The 17,937-nt window shown below is 42.0% G+C and overlaps 1 long non-coding RNA gene across 1 annotated transcript; it reads right to left on the bottom strand.

Moving 5' to 3' along the window:
• Window positions 1-386: 386 nt before the first annotated feature.
• On the bottom strand, window positions 387-5,750 carry LOC140493351 (uncharacterized). Its single transcript, XR_011963648.1, has 4 exons — window positions 5,720-5,750; window positions 3,523-3,549; window positions 2,122-2,148; window positions 387-413 (listed from the first exon to the last, which is right to left on the bottom strand). It is a non-coding gene; the product is annotated as an uncharacterized lncRNA (long non-coding RNA).
• Between the last annotated feature and the right edge of the window lie 12,187 nt (window positions 5,751-17,937).

The following is a 17,937-nucleotide window of genomic DNA, read 5'->3' as shown; positions in this document are numbered from 1 at the left end:
GCTCTACTTTGTCAGCAGTTCCGCCATTTGAGAACCTGTGCACATGCCTGCACACACAAGGCCAGATATTGGAGCAGTATGGACCGTTTAAATTCAGGCAGTCAGCAGCTCTTCAAATTCTCAAATTATGTTGTGAACATAGAATGACTGACACGCATTTAGAAGTCATCATTTGTTTCAAGGCAAAATACTCCAGTGATTTCAAGCTGATGAAGTGTTTTGAAGTGTAGTCATTAAGTGAGTAATTGGAACAGAAAAGTTTTGCTCTTCAAGTTTCCATGCATAGAAGTCTGTTGGAATAAGGATCTTAGACAAGCTAATAATATGGGGCAAGTGAGAATGCAAAGGAATCAAACATATCCATTTACAATTATGTATTTTGTTACCTGGTGGATAATACCAACTGGGTTTCTCTGGAAAGGATGAAAGGAACTAGAATTAATATTGAACTGAAGGGATACCATCTGGTATTTACATACGTTATAAAGAAACCATTTTATTTAAGCTCAATAATATTTACATCCAGTGTCTCGTCCTTTATTGGACAATTAAGCCACAAATCTGAAGGTGAAAGACAGTGATGAGTGAGTGAATGAACAAATCTAGTCAGCTTCTGAAACCCTGGTCACTGTGATGATGCAAAGTGGGCCTCATTCTGGACCAGGAAGATTTTTGACCCAAGTAATGAAGCAAAGATATTAACGCACACACCATTCCTTTACTGGGATATGTTTTGCATCACCGGTCAATGTCACTGAATGTGAATACATGTGGAGTCACCACTGATCCGTTGCCAGATGTTTGGCACACACACAAATGCCAGAGAAATAGCATAAAGTATCAATGGGCCCTAACCTGAGTGTGAATGAAATTGACAGAGAAATTTTGAAAAAAACATGGCAAATAATGAATATAATTTACACTCAAGCATCAGAGGATTGGAGATGATCCTTGTATTAGCAAGTCACAGGACGCCAACAGTGCCAATTTACACTAATATGCTGACATTTTGCGATGGGGAGCATTAATTGTTAGGTAAATTTTGCTTCAATTATTCAGAACATGACACTACATACTGGGTCAGGAATTTGGAAGAGTCCTAATGCTTTGATGTCTATGAATTCTGCCTCTCTCCAAGTACACAGAAGACAGCATGAATTAAGGAAAATCTACATTTATCAGGCACCTTTCACACTATCTGCTCTGAACCTATGTAATTCACTTTGTTGCAAGTGCAACACAACATGATGTTGCATATCCGCACTATGAGAAGATGATATATTTCTTAGCAATGACTGCACACTTGACTCTCTATAACATTACAGAGATTGACCGAGTGTACCTGTATCAGCAGGCAAGGTGACAAAGAGCACAAGTAGCTTTTTACTCCCTTGCTCATTTTCTCACCACCTCATGCACCCCTAGTCTAGCAGCTGTGACTTGTGGGCATTGGTCAGTGATTCTGATATTCTACATCATGGACATTACAGTTCCCTAACCAGTCAGTAAGTTGTGCAACTGCCAAGTGTTGTTAAACAAGTGGGAGTGGTACACCAGCTGAGATATTATGATCTCAATAACTTATAACACGGTTCGTTTCATTATCTGAGCTCTTGTTGGCACTCTTTAAGGGATTCACAGTCATTGCTCACAAGTTCAATGGCCATGAACTCCTAACCTGATAGCAGCATGTTTCCACGTACTGTGGACCATCCTGCGATTGGGACAGCACCTGATGTGGTCATACCTTACTGCTGATGGCAAAATCTGGGATTTTGGCTGAATGGTGTGATTCTTTGAGTGTGACTATGTGACGTGCTTGTGCTGTGGGACAACTTTCACAATATCCCGCCAGTCTCCAGATGGTACTGAAGTGAACATTTGACAGAGCTGGGTCTGACTTTGCTGACGCCAATGCTGAATTTCCAGACTTTTATTTAAAACTGGGTTGGTACCTGTGTGTCCTGGATTGGAATTTGAACACACTTTGCCTCAGACACAAACTTTCTGCCAGTTGGACCACTAAGTGACTACTTAAAATTTAGATTCATTGCAGTCTATCACACAAGGATTATCATCAGGACATCAACAGCATTCGTACATGAGCCTGTACTCTTTTACCTGGTGGATAGTAGTTGATCGGTTTTTCTGGAAAAAAAACCAAAAGTTTAATGATTTACAGGATATAGGTTGTTAGAAATACAAATGAATAAACAACAAAAACGTAACCAACAAGACAACGTTTGCCACAAAACTCACTGATACAAACTGCTGAAGCACTATCCGAAGAATGGTCAAATCATTTACAAACAGAAATTGAAGTTTGTGAAACAAGCTCAGGACTCAAAGCAATGAGCTTGTCCTTACGTGGCTCCCACTGGTTGCTATGCCGATGCTAAACACTGCAAATCTAACTACAGAATGAATCCTGCCAATACAGTAAACAAAATGCAATAAAGTACACCTCACACATTTGGCAGAATCGCTCACCAGTTCAATTTATGGGCATGGCTACTGTAATGAAATTTACAACATGTAAACACTGACTGCTGATAATAATGTTGGTGTAACCTGTCAGTGCTCCCAAAGAAACAGCAGAAATTGCAAACTGGTCTTAATCCAACTGTGAAAGTCAAGCACGACATTTGAAGTACTCCCTCTCGAGGACCAGAACACTGGAAGTGATCTCGTGACTGTATGGTAACAAGCCCATGACCACAAGAGTGTGCATTTACACATTCCTCGTGAGCTCGACTTTGTCAGCAGTTCAGTCCATTTGAAGAATCTGTGCACATGCCTGGACACACAATGCCAGATTTTGGAGCAGTATGAACTGTTAAAATTCATACAGTCAGCAACTCTTCAAATTCTCAAAACATGAGTGACTGACATGCATTTATAAGGCACCATTTGTGTCAAGGCAAACACACCATTGGTTTCAAGCTGATTAAGCGTTTTGAAGTGTAGTCATTATGTGACCAAATGGACAGACAATTTTTTTTCTCTTCAAGCTTCCATGCATAAAAATCTGTCAGAATAAAGATATTAGTCAAGTCAGGGAAGCTTTTTCAAGAGTACTCTTGAAGTAATTGGGCAAATGAAATAGCCAGTTGGTACATTTCAAACTCACATATACAGAACTGTGACAATAAACACATTGTCAATTTTCCCAAAGTCCATCTCGGGATAAATAGCAAACAAGTACCTGACAAGTAACTGACCTCAACGATTCAGAAATAACATCAGGATCTAATTGCTTGACCATGAGGGAGCTCGGTGATCTTTCATGCAGATGCAAGTATCTCTGACAATGTTGTACTCTCCCACCACTTCACTGTCAACGACGTTTTGACAATCCAGACCTCAGTTGATAAATTTAAGGTGGATGTTGTTCCCCAAAGATGACATCTGGTCACACTAACCCATTGCTGACACTTACATTTCAACATCATCAAAACTATGGGGGCAAGTAAGAATGCAACGGAATCAAACATATTAATTTACGATCATGTATTTTGTTACCTGGTGGATAGTAGTCACTGGGTTTCTCTGGAAAAGAGGAATGGAACTGGAATCAATATGGAACTGAAGGGATGCTATCTGACATGTACATTTGTATGAAAACATTATGCAACCATTAAAAAAGCTATTTCGTTCAAGGTCTATAATACACCCAGCCAATGCCTGGTCCTTGATTAGACAATTAAGCTACAAATCTGAAGGTGAACGACAGATTTGAGTGAGTGAATGAACAAATCTAGGCAGCTTCTGAAACACTGGTCACTGTGATGACGCAAAGTGGGCCTCATTCTGGACCTGGAAGATTATTGACCCAAGGAATGAAGCAAAGATATTAACGCACACACCATTCCTTTCATGGAATATGATTTGAACTACCAGTCAATGTTATTGAATGTGGATACATGTGGTGTTATTACCGATCCGTTGTCAGATGTTTGGGACAAACGCTCAGAAGCCAGGGAAATATGGTGAAGTATCAATGCGTCCTTACCTGAGTGTGAATGAAATTGACAGAGAAATTTTGAAAAACATGACAAATAATAAATATAATTTACAATCAAGCATCAGAGGTTTGGAGATGATCCTTGTAACAGCAAGTCACAGGATGCTAACAATTTACACTGTCCTTCTGACATTTTGCTATGGAGAGCATTAATTATTATGTAAATATTGCTTCAATTATTCAGAACATGACACTGCATACTGGGTCAGGTATTTGGAGAAATCCTAATGCTTTGATCCATACATTCTGCCTCTCTCCAAGTATACAGAAGATAGCATGAATTAAGGAAAATCTACATTTATCAGGCACCTTTCACGCAATCTGTTCTAAACCTATGTAATTCAGTTTGTTGCAAGTGCAGCACAACATGACGTTGCATATCTGCACTGTGACAAAAAGATATATTTCTTAGCAATAACTGTATCTTTGACTCTTTCAATATTACTATGTTTGAGTGAAGCATGTGTATCAGCAGCGAATTTGACGAAGGGTAGGAGATGTTGAAAGAGTCGAGGTAGACAGAGGTTGAATAGGCTGGTGTTATTTTCCCTGCAGCGGTTGGAGGCTGAAGTGTGACCTTACAGAGGTTTATAATATCATGAGGGGCAGAGATAGGTTAAGTAGACAAAGTCTCTTTCCTGCGGTGGGGGAGTTGAAAACACGAGGGAATAGGTTAAGGGTGAGAGGGGAATGACATAAAAGAGACATAAGGGGCAGCTTGTTCATACAGAGGGTGGTACATGTATGGAATGAGTTGCCACAGGCTGGTACAATTAAGACATATAAAAGGCATCTGGATGGGTATATGAATAGGAAAAATTTGGAAGGATATGAACCAGGTGATGACAGGTGGGACAAGATTGGGTTGGGATATCTGGACGTCATGGGCGAGTTGGACCGAAGAGTCTGTTTCCATGCTGCACATCTTGATGAACCTCTGATACTAAGTAGCTTTTTAGTCCCTTGCTCATTTTCTCACCACATCATGATCACCCAGTCTAGCAGATGTGACTTGAGGGCTTTGATCTGTAGTTCTGATATTCTACATCATGGACACTGAAGTTCCCTAACCAGTCCTCAAGTTGTGCAACTGCCAAGTGTTATTCAACAAGAAGTACTGCTACATGAGCGGAGATATTATGGACTCAATAACTTACAAGATGGTACTTTTTACAATTTGACCTCATACTGTCACGCTTTCACGGATTCATAGTCATTGTTCATGACTTCAATGGCCATGACCTCCTGACCTCATAGCAGCATGTTTCCAAGAACTGTGGATCATCCTGCGATTGGGACAGGACTTGATGTTGTCATAATTTACGCCTGATGGTGAAATCTGGGATGTTGGCTGAATGGTATGTTTGTTTGAGTGTGACTATGTGACGTGCTTGTACTGTGGGACAACTTTCTCAATATCCAGCCAGTCTCCAGATGTGAGGTGAACATCACACATTTGACAGAGCTGGGTCTGACTTTGCTGACGCCAATGCTGAATTTCCGGCCTTCGATTTAAAGCTGTATTGGTACATGCGTGTCCTGAATTGGAATTTGAACACACTTTGCCTCAGACACAAAATTTCTGCCAGTTGGACAACTAGCGACACCTTCAAATTTAGATTCATTGCAGTCTTACACACAAGGATTATCGTCAGGATATCAACAGGATTCACACATAAGCATGTACTCTTTTACCTGATGGATAGTAGTCGATTGGTTTTTCTGGAAAAAAAAACACAATTAAAAGTTGAATAATTTACAGGATAGAGATTGTTTGAAATATAAATGAATAAACAACAAAAACGGAAACAACAAAACAACGTTTGCCACAAAACTCACTGATACAAACTGCTGAAGCACTCTCCTAAAAACAGTCAAACCATTTACAAACAGAAACTGAAGTGTGTGAAACAAGCTCAGTGACTCAAAACAATCATCTTGTCCTTATGTGAGTCCTACTGGTTGCTATGCCGATGCTAAACACTGCAAATCTAACTGCAGAATGATTCCTGCCAATACAATAAACAAAATGCAATAAAGTACACATCTCACATTTGGCAGAATCGTTCACCAGTTCAATTTATGGGCATGGTGACTGTAATGAAATTTACAACATGCAAATACTGACTGCTGATAGTAATGTTGATGTAGTCTGGCAGTGCTCCCAAAGAAACAACAGAAATTGCAAACTGATCTTCATCCAGTTGCGAAAGTAAAGCACAACATTTGAAGTACTCCCTCTCAAGGGCCAGTACACTGTGACTGTATGGTAACAAGCCCACCACTACAAGGGAGTGTATTAACACATTCCTCGTGAGCTCTACTTTGTCAGCAGTTCCGCCATTTGAGAACCTGTGCACATGCCTGCACACACAAGGCCAGATATTGGAGCAGTATGGACCGTTTAAATTCAGGCAGTCAGCAGCTCTTCAAATTCTCAAATTATGTTGTGAACATAGAATGACTGACACGCATTTAGAAGTCATCATTTGTTTCAAGGCAAAATACTCCAGTGATTTCAAGCTGATGAAGTGTTTTGAAGTGTAGTCATTAAGTGAGTAATTGGAACAGAAAAGTTTTGCTCTTCAAGTTTCCATGCATAGAAGTCTGTTGGAATAAGGATCTTAGACAAGCTAATAATATGGGGCAAGTGAGAATGCAAAGGAATCAAACATATCCATTTACAATTATGTATTTTGTTACCTGGTGAATAATACCAACTGGGTTTCTCTGGAAAGGATGAAAGGAACTAGAATTAATATTGAACTGAAGGGATACCATCTGGTATTTACATACGTTATAAAGAAACCATTTTATTTAAGCTCAATAATATTTACATCCAGTGTCTCGTCCTTTATTGGACAATTAAGCCACAAATCTGAAGGTGAAAGACAGTGATGAGTGAGTGAATGAACAAATCTAGTCAGCTTCTGAAACCCTGGTCACTGTGATGATGCAAAGTGGGCCTCATTCTGGACCAGGAAGATTTTTGACCCAAGTAATGAAGCAAAGATATTAACGCACACACCATTCCTTTACTGGGATATGTTTTGCATCACCGGTCAATGTCACTGAATGTGAATACATGTGGAGTCACCACTGATCCGTTGCCAGATGTTTGGCACACACACAAATGCCAGAGAAATAGCATAAAGTATCAATGGGCCCTAACCTGAGTGTGAATGAAATTGACAGAGAAATTTTGAAAAAAACATGGCAAATAATGAATATAATTTACACTCAAGCATCAGAGGATTGGAGATGATCCTTGTATTAGCAAGTCACAGGACGCCAACAGTGCCAATTTACACTAATATGCTGACATTTTGCGATGGGGAGCATTAATTGTTAGGTAAATTTTGCTTCAATTATTCAGAACATGACACTACATACTGGGTCAGGAATTTGGAAGAGTCCTAATGCTTTGATGTCTATGAATTCTGCCTCTCTCCAAGTACACAGAAGACAGCATGAATTAAGGAAAATCTACATTTATCAGGCACCTTTCACACTATCTGCTCTGAACCTATGTAATTCACTTTGTTGCAAGTGCAACACAACATGATGTTGCATATCCGCACTATGAGAAGATGATATATTTCTTAGCAATGACTGCACACTTGACTCTCTATAACATTACAGAGATTGACCGAGTGTACCTGTATCAGCAGGCAAGGTGACAAAGAGCACAAGTAGCTTTTTACTCCCTTGCTCATTTTCTCACCACCTCATGCACCCCTAGTCTAGCAGCTGTGACTTGTGGGCATTGGTCAGTGATTCTGATATTCTACATCATGGACATTACAGTTCCCTAACCAGTCAGTAAGTTGTGCAACTGCCAAGTGTTGTTAAACAAGTGGGAGTGGTACACCAGCTGAGATATTATGATCTCAATAACTTATAACACGGTTCGTTTTATAATCTGAGCTCTTGTTGGCACTCTTTAAGGGATTCACAGTCATTGCTCACAAGTTCAATGGCCATGAACTCCTAACCTGATAGCAGCATGTTTCCACGTACTGTGGACCATCCTGCGATTGGGACAGCACCTGATGTGGTCATACCTTACTGCTAATGGCAAAATCTGGGATTTTGGCTGAATGGTGTGATTCTTTGAGTGTGATCATGTGACGTGCTTGTGCTGTGGGACAACTTTCACAATATCCCGCCAGTCTCCAGATGGTACTGAAGTGAACATTTGACAGAGCTGGGTCTGACTTTGCTGACGCCAATGCTGAATTTCCAGACTTTTATTTAAAACTGGGTTGGTACCTGTGTGTCCTGGATTGGAATTTGAACACACTTTGCCTCAGACACAAACTTTCTGCCAGTTGGACCACTAAGTGACTACTTAAAATTTAGATTCATTGCAGTCTATCACACAAGGATTATCATCAGGACATCAACAGCATTCACACATGAGCCTGTACTCTTTTACCTGGAAGATAGTAGTTGATCGGTTTTTCTGGAAAAAAAACCAAAAGTTTAATGATTTACTGGATATAGATTGTTAGAAATACAAATGAATAAACAACAAAAACGTAACTAACAAGACAACGTTTGCCACAAAACTCACTGATATAAACTGCTGAAGCACTATCCGAAGAATGGTCAAATCATTTACAAACAGAAATTGAAGTTTGTGAAACAAGCTCAGGACTCAAAGCAATGAGCTTGTCCTTACGTGGCTCCCACTGGTTGCTATGCCGATGCTAAACACTGCAAATCTAACTACAGAATGATTCCTGCCAATACAGTAAACAAAATGCAATAAAGTACACCTCACACATTTGGCAGAATCGCTCACCAGTTCAATTTATGGGCATGGCTACTGTAATGAAATTTACAACATGTAAACACTGACTGCTGATAATAATGTTGGTGTAACCTGTCAGTGCTCCCAAAGAAACAGCAGAAATTGCAAACTGGTCTTAATCCAACTGTGAAAGTCAAGCACGACATTTGAAGTACTTCCTCTCGAGGGCCAGAACACTGGAAGTGATCTCGTGACTGTATGGTAACAAGCCCATGACCACAAGAGTGTGCATTTACACATTCCTCGTGAGCTCGACTTTGTCAGCAGTTCAGTCCATTTGAAGAATCTGTGCACATGCCTGGACACACAATGCCAGATTTTGGAGCAGTATGAACTGTTAAAATTCATACAGTCAGCAACTCTTCAAATTCTCAAAACATGAGTGACTGACATGCATTTATAAGGCACCATTTGTGTCAAGGCAAACACACCATTGGTTTCAAGCTGATTAAGCGTTTTGAAGTGTAATCACTAAGTGACCAAATGGACAGACAATTTTTTCTCTTCAAGCCTCCATGCATAAAAATCTGTCAGAATAAAGATATTAGTCAGGGAAGCTTTTTCAAGAGTACTCTTGAAGTAATTGGGCCAAAGAAATAGCCAGTTGGTACATTTCAAACTCACATATACAGAACTGTGACAATAAACACATTGTCAGTTTTACCAAGGTAGACCTAGGGATAAATAACAAACAAGTGTCTGAGAGTAACTGATATCAATGATTCAGAAATAACATCAGGATCTCATAGCTTGACCATGAGGGAGCTAGGTGATCTTTCAAGCAGAGGCAAGTACCTCTGACAATGTTGTACTCTCCCACCACTTCACAGTCAACGACGTTTTGACAATCCAGACCTCAGTTGATAAACTTAAGGTGGATGTTATTCCCCAAAGATGAGATCTGGTCACACTAACCCATTGCTGACACTTACATTTCAACATCATCATAACTATGGGGCAAGTGAAAATGCAACGGAATCAAACATATCCATTTACGATCATGTATTTTGTTACCTGGTGGATAGTAGTCACTGGGTTTCTCTGGAAAAGAGGAATGGAACTGGAATCAATAGTGAACTGAAGGGATGCTATCTGACATGTACATTTGTATGAAAACATTATGCAACCATTAAAAAAGCTATTTCGTTCAAGCTCTATAATACACCCAGCCAATGCCTGGTCCTTGATTAGACAATTAAGCTACAAATCTGAAGGTGAAAGACTGATTTGAGTGAGTGAATGAACAAATCTAGGCAGCTTCTGAAACACTGGTCACTGTGATGATGCAAAGTGGGCCTCATTCTGGACCTGGAAGATTTTTGACCCAAGTAATGAAGCAAAGATATTAACGCACACACCATTCCTTTCATGGAATATGATTTGAACTACCAGTCAATGTTATTGAATGTGAATACATGTGGCGTTATTACCGATCCGTTGTCAGATGTTTGGGACAAACGCTCAGAAGCCAGGGAAATATGGTGAAGTATCAATGGGTCCTTACCTGAGTGTGAATGAAATTGACAGAGAAATGTTGAAAAACATGACAAATAATAAATATAATTTACAATCAAGCATCAGAGGTTTGGAGATGATCCTTGTAACAGCAAGTCACAGGATGCCAACAATTTACACTGTCCTTCTGACATTTTGCTGTGGAGAGCATTAATTATTATGTAAATATTGCTTCAATTATTCAGAGCATGACACTGCATACTGGGTCAGGTATTTGGAGGAATCCTAATGCTTTCATATCCATACATTCTGCCTCTCTCCAAGTACACAGAAGATAGCATGAATTAAGAAAAATCTACATTTATCAGGCACCTTTCAGGCAATCTGTTCTAAACCTATGTAATTCAGTTTGTTGCAAGTGCAGCACAACATGACGTTGCATATCTGCACTGTGACAAAAAAATATGTTTCTTAGCAATAACTGTAACTTTGGCTCTTTCAATATTACTGTGTTTGAGTGAAGCATGTGTATTAGCAGGGAAGTTGACGAAGGGTAGGAGATGTTGAAGGAGTCGAGGTAGACAGAGGTTGAATAGGCTGGTGTTATTTTCCCTGCAGCGGTTGGAGGCTGAAGTGTGACCTTACAGAGGTTTATAATATCATGAGGGGCAGAGATAGGTTAAGTAGACAAAGTCTCTTTCCTGCGGTGGGGGAGTTGAAAACACGAGGGAATAGGTTAAGGGTGAGAGGGGAATGATATAAAAGAGACATAAGGGGCAGCTTGTTCATACAGAGGGTGGTACATGTATGGAATGAGTTGCCACAGGCTGGTACAATTAAGACATATAAAAGCATCTGGATTGGTATGTGATTAGGAAAGATTTGGAAGGATATGAGCCAGGTGATGACAGGTGGGACAAGATTGGGTTGGGATATCTGGACGTCATGGGCGAGTTGGACCGAAGAGTCTGTTTCCATGCTGCACATCTTGATGAACCTCTGATACTAAGTAGCTTTTTAGTCCCTTGCTCATTTTCTCACCACATCATGATCACCCAGTCTAGCAGATGTGACTTGAGGGCTTTGATCTGTAGTTCTGATATTCTACATCATGGACATTGAAGTTCCCTAACCAGTCCTCAAGTTGTGCAACTGCCAAGTGTTATTCAACAAGAAGTACTGCTACATGAGCGGAGATATTATGGACTCAATAACTTACAAGATGGCACTTTTTACAATTTGACCTCATACTGTCACGCTTTCACGGATTCATAGTCATTGTTCATGACTTCAATGGCCATGACCTCCTGACCTCATAGCAGCATGTTTCCAAGAACTGTGGATCATCCTGCGATTGGGACAGGACTTGATGTCGTCATAATTTACGCCTGATGGTGAAATCTGGGATGTTGGCTGAATGGTATGTTTGTTTGAGTGTGACTATGTGACGTGCTTGTACTGTGGGACAACTTTCTCAATATCCAGCCAGTCTCCAGATGTGAACTGAACATCACACATTTGACAGAGCTGGGTCTGACTTTGCTGGCACCAATGCTGAATTTCCGGCCTTCTATTTAAGGCTGTATTGGTACATGCGTGTCCTGAATTGGAATTTGAACACACTTTGCCTCAGACACAAAATTTCTGCCAGTTGGACAACTAGCGACACCTTCAAATTTAGATTCACTGCAGTCTTACACACAAGGAATATCATCAGGATATCAACAGGATTCACACATAAGCATGTACTCTTTTACCTGGTGGATAGTAGTCGATTGGTTTTTCTGGAAAAAAAACACAATTAAAAGTTGTATAATTTACAGGATATAGATTGTTAGAAATACAAATGAATAAACAACAAAAACGTAACCAACAAGACAACGTTTGCCACAAAACTCACTGATACAAACTGCTGAAGCACTCTCCGAAGAATGGTCAAATCATTTACAAACAGAAATTGATGTGTGTGAAACAAGCTCAGGACTCAAAGCAATGAGCTTGTCCTTACGTGGCTCCCACTGGTTGCTATGCCGATGCTAAACACTGCAAATCTAACTACAGAATGATTCCTGCCAATACAGTAAACAAAATGCAATAAAGTACACCTCACACATTTGGCAGAATCGCTCACCAGTTCAATTTATGGGCATGGCTACTGTAATGAAATTTACAACATGTAAACACTGACTGCTGATAATAATGTTGGTGTAACCTGTCAGTGCTCCCAAAGAAACAGCAGAAATTGCAAACTGGTCTTAATCCAACTGTGAAAGTCAAGCACGACATTTGAAGTACTTCCTCTCGAGGGCCAGAACACTGGAAGTGATCTCGTGACTGTATGGTAACAAGCCCATGACCACAAGAGTGTGCATTTACACATTCCTCGTGAGCTCGACTTTGTCAGCAGTTCAGTCCATTTGAAGAATCTGTGCACATGCCTGGACACACAATGCCAGATTTTGGAGCAGTATGAACTGTTAAAATTCATACAGTCAGCAACTCTTCAAATTCTCAAAACATGAGTGACTGACATGCATTTATAAGGCACCATTTGTGTCAAGGCAAACACACCATTGGTTTCAAGCTGGTTAAGCGTTTTGAAGTGTAGTTATTATGTGACCAAATGGACAGACAATTTTTTTCTCTTCAAGCTTCCATGCATAAAAATCTGTCAGAATAAAGATATTAGTCAAGTCAGGGAAGCTTTTTCAAGAGTACTCTTGAAGTAATTGGGCCAATGAAATAGCCAGTTGGTACATTTCAAACTCACATATACAGAACTGTGACAATAAACACATTGTCAATTTTACCAAGGTAGACCTAGGGATAAATAACAAACAAGTGTCTGAGTGTAACTGATATCAACGATTCAGAAATAACACCAGGATCTAATAGCTTGACCATGAGGGAGCTCGGTGATCATTCATGCAGATGCAAGTACCTCTGACAATGCTGTACTCTCCCACCACTTCACTGTCAATGACATTTTGACAATCCAGACCTCGGCTGATAAATTTAAGGCAGATATTATTTCCCCAAAGATGAGATCTGGTCACACTGACCCATTGCTGACACTCACATTTCAACATCATTAAAACTTTGGGGGCAAGTGAGAATGCTACGGAATCAAACATATTCATTTATGATCATGTATTTTGTTACCTGGTGGATAGTAGTCACTGGGTTTCTCTGGAACCGATGAAAGAAACAAGAATCAATATTATACTGAAAGGACACAATCTGCTACATACATATGTTTGAAAACTTAAAGAAACCATTTAAAAAGCCATTTAGTTTAAGCGTGATAATATATACATCCAATGCCTCGTCCTTGATTGGACAATGAAGCTACAAATCTGAAGGTGAAAGACAGATTTGAGTGAGTGAATGAACAAATCTAGGCAGCCTCTAAAACACTGGTCACTGCGATGATGCAAAGTGGGCCTCATTCTGGACCAGGAAGATTTTCGACCAAAGTAATGAAGCAAAGATATTAAAACACACACTTTCCTTTACTGGGATATGTTTTGGCTCACCGTTCAATGTCACTGATGTGAATACATGTGGAGTCACCACTGATCCATTGCCAGATGTTTGGCACACAGACACACACAGTTGCCAGAGAAATAGCATAAAGCATCAATGGGCCCTAACCTGAGTATGAACGAAATTGACAGCGAAATGTTGAAAAAAACATGACAAATAATGAATATAATTTACCCTCAAGCATCAGATGATTGGAGTTAATCCTTTTATCAGCATGTCACAGGATGCCAAGAGTGCCAATTTACACTGATCTTCTGACATTTTGCTATGGGCAGCATTAATTGTGAGGTAAATTTTGCTTCAGTTATTCAGAACATGACACTGCATACTGGGTCAGGAATTTGGAAGAGTCCTAATGCTTTGATGTCCATGCATTCTGCCTCTCTCCAAGTACACAGAATGAATTACGAAGAATCTACACCTCCCTCCCCTTCCTGGACATCAACTTCACCAACACATTCCACCCTGACCTTAAATTTAACTGGACCATCTCTGACACCTCCCTCCCCTTCCTGGACCTCTCCATCTCCATTAATGACGACCGACTTGACACCGATATTTTTTACAAACCCTCCGATTCCCACAACTATCTGGATAACACATCTTCCCACCCTACCTCCTGCAAAAATGCCATCCCCTATTCCCAATTCCTCCGCCTCTGCCGTATCTGCTCCCAGGAGGACCAGTTCCACTACAGAACACACCAGATGGCCTCCTTCTTTAGAGACCGCAATTTCCCTCCCCACGTGGTTAAAGATACCCTCCAACGCATCTCGTCCACATCCCGCACCTCCACCCTCAGACCCCACCCCTCCAACCGTAACAAGGACAGAATGCCCCTGGTGCTCACCTTCCACCCTACCAAACTTCGCATAAAGCAAATCATCCGTCGACGTTTCCGCCACCTCCAAACAGACCCCACCACCAGGGATATATTTCCCTCCCCACCCCTTTCCGCCTTCCACAAAGACCGTTTCCTCCGTGACTACCTGATCAGGTCCACGCCATCCTACAACCCGCCCTCCCATCCTGGCACCTTCCCCTGCCACCGCAGGAATTGCAAAACCTGCGCCCACGCCTCTTCCCTCACCTCCATCCAAGACCCTAAAAGAGCTTTCCACATCCATCAAAGTTTTACCTGCACATCCACCAATATCATTTATTGTATCCGTTGCTCCCGATGCGGTCTCCTCTACACTGGGGAGACTGGACGCCTCCTAGCACCAATCAACCACACCGCCCTGTGGCCCAACATTTCAACTCCCCCTCCCACTCTGCCGAGGACATGGAGGTCCTGGGCCTCCTTCACCGCCGCTCCCTCACCACCCAATGCCTGGAGGAAGAACGTCTCATCTTCCGCCTCGGAACACTTCAACCCCAGGGCATCAATGTGGACTTCAACAGTTTCCTCATTTCCCCTTCCCCCACCTCACCCCAGTTCCAAACTTCCAGCTCTGCACTGTCCCCATTTGAAGTATTCCCTCTCAAGGGCCAGTACACTGGAAGTGATCCTGTGACTGTATGGTAACAAGCCCACGACTACAAGAGAGTGTATTAACACATTCCTCGTGAGCTCTACTTTGTCAGCAGTTCCGCCATTTGAGAACCTGTGCACATGCCTGAACACACAAGGCCAGATATTGGAGCAGTATGGACCGTTTAAATTCAGGCAGTCAGCAGCTCTTCAAATTCTCAAATTATGTTGTGAACATAGAATGACTGACATGCATCATTTGTTTCAAGGCAAAATCCTCCAGTGGTTTCAAGCTGATTAAGTGTTTTGAAGTGTAGTCGTTAAGCGAGCAATTGGAACAGAAAAGTTTTGCTCTTCAAGTTTCCATGCATAGAAGTCTGTTGGAATAAGGATCTTAGACAAGCTAATAATATGGGGCAAGTGAGAATGCAAAGGAATCAAACATATCCATTTACAATTATGTATTTTGTTACCTGGTGGATAATACCAACTGGGTTTCTCTGGAAAAGATGAAAGGAACTAGAATTAATATTGAACTGAAGGGATACCATCTGGTATTTACATATGTTATAAGGAAACCATTTAAAAAGCCATTTCGTTTAAGCTCAATAATATTTACATCCAGTGTCTCGTCCTTTATTGGACAATTAAGCCACAAATCTGAAGGTGAAAGACAGATTCGAGGGAGTGGATGAACAAATCTCGGCAGCCTCTGAAACACTGGTCACTGCGATGATGCAAAGTGGGCCTCATTCTGGACCAGGAAGATTTTTGACCCAAGTAATGAAGCAAAGATATTAACGCACACACCATTCCTTTACTGGGATATGTTTTGAACTACCGGTCAATGTCACTGAATGTGAATACATGTGGAGTCACCACTGATCCGTTGCCAGATGTTTGGCGCGCGCGCGCGCGCACACACACACACACACACACACACACACACACACACACACAAACACAGTTGCCAAAGAAGTAGCATAAAGCATCAATGGGCCCTAACCTGAGTATGAATGAAATTGACACGGAAATGTTGAAAAAAACATGACAAATAATGAATATAATTTACCCTCAAGCATCAGATGATTGGAGATAATCCTTTTATCAGCATGTCACAGGATGCCAAGTGTGCCAATTTACACTGATCTTCTGACATTTTGCTATGGGCAGCATTAATTGTTAGGTAAATTTTGCTTCAGTTATGCAGAACATGCCACTACATACTGGGTCAGGAATTTGGAAGAGTCCTAATGCTTTGATGTCCATGCATTCCACCTCTCTCCAAGTACACAGAAGATAGCATGAATTAAGTAGAATCTACACCTCCCTTCCCTTCCTAGACATCAACTTCACCAACAGATTCCACCCTGACCTTAAATTTACCTGGACCATCTCTGACACCTCCCTCCCCTTCCTGGACCTCTCCATCTCCATTAATGACGACTGACTTGACACTGACATTTTTTACAAACCCACCGATTCCCGCAGCTACCTGGATTACACCTCTTCCCACCCTACCTCCTGCAAAAATGCCATCCCCTATTCCCAATTCCTCCGCCTCCGCCGTATCTGCTCCCAGGAGGACCAGTTCCATCACAGAACACACCAGATGGCCTCCTTCTTTAGAGACCTCAATTTCTCTTCCCACGTGGTTAAAGATGCCCTCCAACGCATCTCGTCCACATCCCGCACCTCCACCCTCAGACCCCACCCCTCCAACCGTAACAAGGACAGAATGCCCCTGGTGCTCACCTTCGACCCTACCAACCTTCGCATAAAGCAAATCATCCGTCGACATTTCCGCCACCTCCAAACGGACCCCACCACCAGGGATATATTTCCCTCCCCACCCCTTTCCCACTTCCACAAAGACCGTTCCCTCCGTGACTACCTGATCAGGTCCACGCCTCCCTTCTATCCGCCCTCCCATCCTGGCACCCTCCCCTGCCACCGCAGGAATTGCAAAACCTGCGCCCACACCTCCTCCCTCACCTCCATCCAAGGCCCTAAAGGAGCCTTCCACATCCATTAAAGCTTTACCTGCACATCCACCAATATCATTTATTGTATCCGTTGCTCCCGATGCGGTCTCCTCTACATTGCGAGACTGGAGGCCTCCTAGCACCAATCAACCACACTGCCCTGTGGCCCAACATTTTAACTCCCCCTCCCACTCTGCCGAGGACATGGAGGTCCTGGGCCTCCTTCACCGCCGTTCCCTTACCACCCAACGCCTGGAGGAATAACGCCTCATCTTCCGCCTCGGAACACTTCAACCCCAGGGCATCAATGTGGACTTCAACAGTTTCCTCATTTCCCTTTCCCCCACCTCACCCCAGTTCCAAATTTCCAGCTCAGCACTGTCCCCATGACCTGGCCTACCTGCCTACTCCCTTTTCCACCTATCCACTCCACCCTCCCCCACCAACCTATCACCTTCATCCCTTCCCCCACTCACCTATTGTACTCTATGCTACTTTCTTCCCACCCCCCCCCCCCCCCCTCCACCCTCCTCTCACTTATCTCTTCACCCTTCAGGCTCTCTGCCTGTATTCCTGATGAAGGGCCTTTGCCCGAAATGTCGATTTTACTGCTCCTCCAATGCTGCCTGAACTGCTG

This window comes from Chiloscyllium punctatum, chromosome 22, assembly GCF_047496795.1.
Source record: "Chiloscyllium punctatum isolate Juve2018m chromosome 22, sChiPun1.3, whole genome shotgun sequence".
In the NCBI taxonomy this organism is placed as follows: domain Eukaryota; kingdom Metazoa; phylum Chordata; class Chondrichthyes; order Orectolobiformes; family Hemiscylliidae; genus Chiloscyllium; species Chiloscyllium punctatum.
Note: the sequence above shows the minus strand (reverse complement) of the source record. Positions and strands in the feature narration are given on the sequence as shown.